The sequence below is a fragment of the Ambystoma mexicanum genome, chromosome 3q (genome assembly GCF_040938575.1).
Source record: "Ambystoma mexicanum isolate Mex_15411 chromosome 3q, UKY_AmexF1_1, whole genome shotgun sequence".
NCBI lineage: Eukaryota > Metazoa > Chordata > Amphibia > Caudata > Ambystomatidae > Ambystoma > Ambystoma mexicanum.
The window spans coordinates 290,755,222-290,762,752 of NC_090926.1; the positions used below are offsets into that span (position 1 = coordinate 290,755,222).

At 39.8% G+C, this 7,531-nt stretch overlaps 1 long non-coding RNA gene across 1 annotated transcript; it reads right to left on the reverse strand.

The window, feature by feature from the left end:
* Positions 1 to 646: 646 nt before the first annotated feature.
* LOC138582477 (uncharacterized) lies at positions 647 to 1,100 on the reverse strand. The gene is made up of 3 exons (XR_011305030.1): positions 1,025 to 1,100; positions 813 to 912; positions 647 to 727 (listed from the first exon to the last, which is right to left on the reverse strand). It is a non-coding gene; the product is annotated as an uncharacterized lncRNA (long non-coding RNA).
* Between the last annotated feature and the right edge of the window lie 6,431 nt (positions 1,101 to 7,531).

Below are 7,531 nucleotides of genomic sequence, written 5' to 3' on the forward strand. Positions count from 1 at the left end.
GTAAAAAGATGACATGGTCGGATTTACAAAAATATATCACAGTTTATTTCAGAATACATCATAAAACAGTTATTTTGACCCGATGGTCACAATTAAACATAGAAACAACATAAAACATAACTGTTTAACACAATTTCTAAACACCACAAGCTGGTTGTATAACAATAATTGCCTTTGAATTCTACTAGTGTATCACAAAATACACTACAGCTAAGGTGATGTTAGTAGCTAATGGGTGACTTCAAACAATGCAATTTATATCTAAGTTTGAGTGAATCCCCATATTGATTGTGTCAGAAGTTACTCTGTTTCCAGCCTTATTATTGACTGCACATATAGGTCTTTTGCAGTTGTTCATAAAAGGTTATCTCATTAATATAAGGCTTTCCTCAGGACACATTAAGCAAGGCTTTTCAGGTCTGTGATGTAGTGTTAACAGACACTATTGCAATTTGATCACAACGTATCTGCAATATAAAACATTTTTATTTTTACCGACCAGGCATTGTGATTCACGCCTATTATTTGCGTTTGAAACTGAGACATGACGTATCACCCGCCGGAGGGGGGAGGGGGGTGGACACTACAACATTTGCTGTGTCATTTTTTCACCAACAAGTGTTAGAGAAACAGAGCCACACGTGCGTACCTTTTTAGAAAAAGCCAGAGGTGTATATATAATCTCTGGCATACGAACAGGACCGGACTGTGTCTTCTGATGATGAAGCTGTAACACAATGGGCCGTTATATCAATTAGACAGTTATGCTAAAGATCCCCAACTCGAAATGTTTAGCAGCATTAAGTGCCTACCTGGTTATTCGAGTCAGTTGTCATGAAACCGAGTGTATTGTTTAACCGCGGGTGTCTAATCCCAACGACGTGCTCTTGTGCTTCATTGGACTGGGTACAGCTGGAACAGTCCGAGAAAAGAGAAAGGAAAGTATGCAAGGACATTACTATTAACCGGAGTGCAGAGACTGGGATTTGATCCGATGTCCGAGTCGTACGGAAAGGCAACTTACTTGCATCACTGATTCGTACTTCAAGCCACACAAACGAGAGACGGTGCATAAATGCCGGCACGGTCCATCAGTCGCCACATAGTCATGTGATATAACTCACAGAGCCTGACGGCCAAGTGTTGACGTCAGAAAAAGGACTAGCCCATCAATGTTTGTGATACTATTCTCTTATCACGGCCATGTTACGGACATGTAGTTAACAAAAAACAAGGGCGCGATTCTGCATAATGATAGAATGTGTTCTATACAGTTTTTTGTAATTGATGCTACTGCAGACAACATTACACCTACTGGTGTGTAAATTACAGGCAAAACTTGGAACAAACTCCCTTTGGATCTCAGAATGGACCAACCTTACTCTAGTTTCAGGCGAAAAGTCCTCACTTGGATCCATGCCAATGACACTTAGCTTGACCTTCCCCTCCCACATAGACACTAGACGTCTGCAACCAGCTGAATGACATCCGATCAACTAGACTGAACCGTAGTTCCGCATTTTTTCTTCTTTTCCTTCTGCTTTCCTTCTATACTTACCTTTGATCTAACGTGAACTGTATAAACTGCACTTTTCTTGATTTAACTGCGAACTGCATAAATTGTATTTCTCCTGTAACTAAGTTCTTAAGTAATCTTGTACTGTTTGCGCCCAGCTACCCCTTCGGGTTTGGTTCTGCGCTATACCAAATAAACAAACAAACCATATATGCTTGATCAGCTAGCCACAAACTACTACGAAACTTTTCTCCCATTTGAAAATGCACGAGAGAAAATGTGCGAGAAAAATGTCTAAGGATGATCTGTAAACTGCACAGAATGCTCATTTACGCAGAAACAAGTTCCACTCAATGTAAAGATTCCGGCCATGCTTAACAGAATCCAAGTTATAAATCAATTTTTGTTCCAATTTACGGAGTCTCAAGTCTCTATCTCCGCCACGGGGGAAAATCTCATATGAATGTTTGGCTTGTTTATAATGTTCCACTAGGTGTTTATCTGTAGTCCCATTTTTAATGCAGCATCGATGTTCTCCTATATGGGTGCGAATGGGTCTCTTGGTCTTACCGATATAAATCAGCCCACATGGACATTTAATGCAGTATATTACCCATTTAGTGGCACAATTGGTGAACGATTTTAGCTGCCACTTTTTGTCTTTGGGGTCAATGTATTTCAGGTTTTTTGTGAATTTGCACATACTGCAGTTACTGCATTAAAGTGTCCTGTGACTGGAGGGAGATGCCACAGTGTCAACTGTATGGAGTCATTCGACTTTTTAAGTGGCTACATATGGACTAATTTGTCCCTGAAATTTGGCAGATGTTTAAAGGCAAAACGTGGAGGGAGGATCTTGAAAACTTCCGTATTAATCATGTTCCAGTTCTTTAATATAGATTTTCTCAAATCATTACTAATGGGAGTGAATGAAGATACACATGTGATTTTATCTAACATGGTTTTAGTTTGTTTAGCGAGGCATTCAGTCCTAGGCACATTTGCCGCTCTTTTGTAGGACCTACTTATGACACGAGAGGGATAAGCTCTTGCTTTTAGATTTTGTTTTAGTACCTCACTGTGTTGTTTGAAATCAGATTTTTTGGAACAGTTACGTCTAATGCGGAGGAACTGACCAAATGGTTAAGTTCTCTCGATTCTTAAGGATGAAAGCATTTGAATTGCAAAGGGTGCTTCTTTGGGTGGGCTTTTTGTTCAGACTGGTCCCAATAGTGTTGTTTGGAGTTTGATAGATGACAAGATCGAGAAATGTGATTTGTTCTTTATTAGCATCACAGGTGAAATTAATTGAGGCTTCCAGTGAATTAAGCCAGATGTTGAAAGAATGTAGGTCTTCTCTGCTGCCTCGCCAGATCATACAAATATCGTCAATGTAATGGTACCATGCCCGGATGTTCGCCAAGTACGGGTTGGTGATATATGACGTTTTCAAAATGGTCTATATAGAGGTTGGCCAAGTCAGGGGCAAAGATCGCCCCCATACTCGTGCCATGTAGTTGTTGGTAGAACACACTGTCGTGTATGAAGACATTTTTTCTAAGTGCCAGGTAGATGCACTCTGCATTAAAGGCAGAAGGAGGGCGTTTGTCCTCACGTGCTTCTAAAAATTTAAGCATCACAGTGGTACATTTGACTGGCGGAATATTGGTGTATAAAGATACAATATCCAGCGTGACAAAAAGGTCTTCACTGTCTATGGTTAAAGTATCTAAAATTCTTATCATAGACGTAGAGTCTTGCACAAAAGATTTCACGTTACGCACAAAAGGTCTCAGGAAAACATCTGCATACACTGACAATGGTTCTAATAGCGAGCCAATGGCTGACACTATTGGATGTCCCGGGGGTTTCGTTTGATTTTTATGCATCTTGGGAAGGCAGTAGAAGGCCGGGGTAACTGGTTGTTTATTAACCAGGAACATTTTCTCATCATCGTTGATCCAACCTTCTTCTGCGGCATGAGTCATCAGACTACACATTTCCTCCATGATTTTACTAGTTGGGTCTATAGGGATTTTTTGTACACCTGACTATCGGGGAGTTGTTTCTCTACTTCTATTTTGCACAGATTGGCCCCAGAGCACGATTCCACCGCCTTTATCGGCCGGTTTTATCACAAAGAGAGGATTTTCCTCTAGATTCTTTAGAGATAGCCGTTCTGATTTAGAGATTATCCTAAGTCTGTTTTTGTTGGCACAAAGGAATTTCATGTCTCAGAATTTTGTTTTCGAAGGCCAGGATCTCTGGAGACACCATAGATTGTAATGGTGTAAAGGTGGACACAGGCGTTTTGCCCGATAGGTTGTCATCTGTTCTTTTAGTTTCGTCTTTGTCATGGAAGAAGTATTTTAGTCTGATTCGGAAAAAAATCTCTCATTTCCATTTCAGTTTGAAAGGCATTCGCCTTTTCTACCGGGACAAAAGATAGCCCCTTGGAGAGAACGAGTGACTCAGCTGGTGTCAACATATGTGTACTTATGTTGAATATTAGGTTTACCAGGTTTGGGGTGGAATCCATTGCCGTGTACGCATTGCATGGTTCCACCATTGTCTGTTTTTGCTGCAATTCCCTCGCCGTTGAAAAAATTTCCTCGTTGAGGTGTAGCTGACCCGCTAGCGCTAGGTGCATTAGAGGTGGTGTCAGTCACTGCTGTTGGAAGAGTTCGAAAAAGTGACGAGCTTTCTATTTTTTTTGAGATTTCGTATACGATTGCCCTTTCCAGTTTGTTTGTTTGGTGTTTTATTGTTGGTAAAAAGCGGGAACTAGGTATGGATACGTGATTTCCTATTTGTAATTGGCAATATCTTTCTTTAGTTTCCAATTTTTGTCGAATTTAAAGGTTTTAAATTTGGACATCTCATTTTTTCCAATGCAGATTCTATATCCAGGATAACTGACTCCTCTTTGATTTTTTTCTCTAATGTGTCAAGGTCTTTTTGTTGATTTTTTCCTTCTTCCTCAGCTGTTTCAATAATAAGGATTACCCAGTCGCGGGAACATTTGTTGCCTACACCACTGAATTCTTTCATGAATTTTGGTTTAATCGAGGAAAACTTGAGTTATGTTTTTGATCTGTAGGCCTTCGGGGATAACCCCAGCTTTCAAATACTCAATCATGAGCTGCCCATGAGACTGGGTTCTAATAATGGTTTTAGTTTTTTGTGTAAGAAGGTCAATGTCATTTATAATTGCCGGTGGAGGAGGACCCGGTCCACCGACTGGAGTGCCTAGTATGGGTGTCACGGTATTAGTTTTACGACGGTACAATAACCTTCTTGCCAAATGACGGTATATCATGGTTATCGCGGTATAGCAGGTGGAGTTAAATAATCTTAACAAATATATTTTCTAAAAAGGTCATAAATTGTCAGATTTATCATCACAAACAAAACCAGGCACCCAGGGTGAGAATTGGGCTTTTCAACATACTTTCCACTGAAATTCCACCCTTGCTTCCAACAAACACAAACACACGTGTGGAGAGGAGATGGGGGGGGGGGGAGCCCTGCTGCGACTGGCAAAGCAAACTGAATAGACTTTCTTAAGTGGTCATTTAGGCTTTTAGCTCCCCCACTGGCTACTGGTGAAGAAGAACATGTTGCCATCTTGATAACCTGCTTGCCACAGATCAATGGAGTCTGATGGTAGTATACGCTTGTGCGCCTACACACACACACACACACACATGCACACGCACTCTCTCTTTACGTTACAGCCTTTAGTTTACTTCCGGGCCAAAAGGTGTTCAGTAATCACGGACATGTTACCCTTTGGTATGGCAGCAGGGAATACCCACAGAAATGAGTAAATTTCGCAGTGTGACTTATTATATGTAAATTCAATGATAGAACCAGGGAAATCACCCATTGTCATATGTTTAGAAAACATTATCCATTATAAATATATAAACCCCAAAGCCGCCAACCCAAAGTCCCGGGAGGATAGCTCAGCGGCAACGTGCGAGCCTTGGAAGCAAGACGACACAAAGCAACACAGGTTCGATCCCCGGGTCCGCGCTTAGAAACCTATGTGTGTTTAAGCACGGTATAAATACGCAACTAAGACAAAAACAATTACGCAACTAAATAAACAAAAACAATTTCTTTAACAGCGCCTCGATGCCCGCGGGCTGTGTGAGCGCTTTAAAAAAAATGTAAATAAAAAAAAAGCAAACCCTTTTCCTTCTTGGCACTTTATTTATTCTTCCTATTGCTAACATATTGATTTTGTGTCAGGCAGGTGTGGTTTATGGAATGGCATTAAAAACTGCTCAAACTGAAACTACTTGGCAGACGGCACATCCAACAGTGCAAGACCAAGACTGCGCAGCACTTTCTTACTGCAGCTTTTCCAAATCAGATTGAAAAACACATTTACCGGTATAAACAATGTGACGGTTATTATTGTTCAATCAATTGGTTCACGGTATCTTTAACGGTATACCGTAATACCGCTACATCCCTAGTGCCTAGAACGGAAGGCATATCTAGGCATCTTTTATATGTGTCTTCTGTAAATGACACTATATTTACATTTTCCATTTTTGTTACTTTAGGAAAAATGCTCAACCAACCATGCGGGTTGTCCTTAAATAGGAAAAACTCAATGAGCCAACTGAAGGGGTGCCCCTTTTTGATCTTGTTCACTTGGCAGAACTAAACTGCAAACGAAATTCCAATGGTAAGTCTAGGTTTCCCAATTATTACCAAACCCAAGAAGTGCTTTTATAAGAATGTGACTGAGAAAACCCTTGATTTTAGCCACACAATTGGAAAACGTTGATGTGAAATATGGTACATTTTCTGTTATACCAACACGCAGATTTTACATGGCAAAAGGTTTTGTCTAGGCTTAGCTATGGTTTGGAAATTTTTCCTGAATGGATTTAGTCTAAATTAAGTACTCTGTAAGCTTTATTGTGGTGTTTGGTTTTCTATTTCCTTCCGAAATGTGTTCCTATGAGTGGAATTAGATATTAATTATGACTGCAATCTCTTCAGAGACAAGTAGAATGGCGTACATTATCCTGCTCTAGGAAATTGTTTTGGAAATCTGTATTCCTTAATAAGTAAAGAGGTTTTTGAAGGTAACACGAAAAAAGGATACATCTATGAACTCTATCAGGATTGCTTGTCTAAATTGGATATTTCATAGAAAATTTATTAATGAATCCAAATAAAAGCAAAGAAAATTATTGAACACAATGATTGCGACAATACTATTGATGCCTTGATGAACTCAGATTATCTCATCCAGGAAAGAATTGGGGAATGTTGAATCATATCTTTGCCGTTTACTCTATCTTTTGCAGTCCAAAGAACATTTTTCGATAACCAAGTTAATATTTGCCTGTTTAATCCCAATGGGAGGAAGTCATAACCTAGTAGCAAAGCATTAAAGGTAACTGGCCCCCCTCAATACTCCACCTGCAGACCATTTATTACTCACCAACAGTCAGTTATATCTGACCAATCAATGGCTAGTTCCATTTTTCAGGTCTGGCGGTACATCAACTTTATTCCAAATTACATCAAGTCAACACAGCCCATTTGATGGATGGATCCCCAAACAAATCTCCATTAAAAGGAAGAGGTTGCAGTAAGGCTTCAGTTTCATTCATTTTAGCTATGAAAAAACAGCCCCAAACTCCTCCAACAATCTAAACAACACTGATGCAGATGTAGCCGCCAAAACAAAAGTAGAACTATTAAGGTCCTGCCGGTGAACAGTACCTTTGTACTTAACTACAGTAATATACATGTTTGCGAACTGGTAATTCTGTATATCTATACAGCGAGACTGTATAGATATATGGGCATGTGGACAGCCCTGGCAAGTACCTCTCTGTAAACGAATTCCATCTTCTAAGATCAGTTAATTGATGGAAATAGTGTAGCGATGGCAGAAGGCCCTGTAAAATATAACTGAATGCCAAAGTTGAATTTAGACAAATAGATTTTTAATCAAAAGCTTTTTCTGTATCAATATTAACC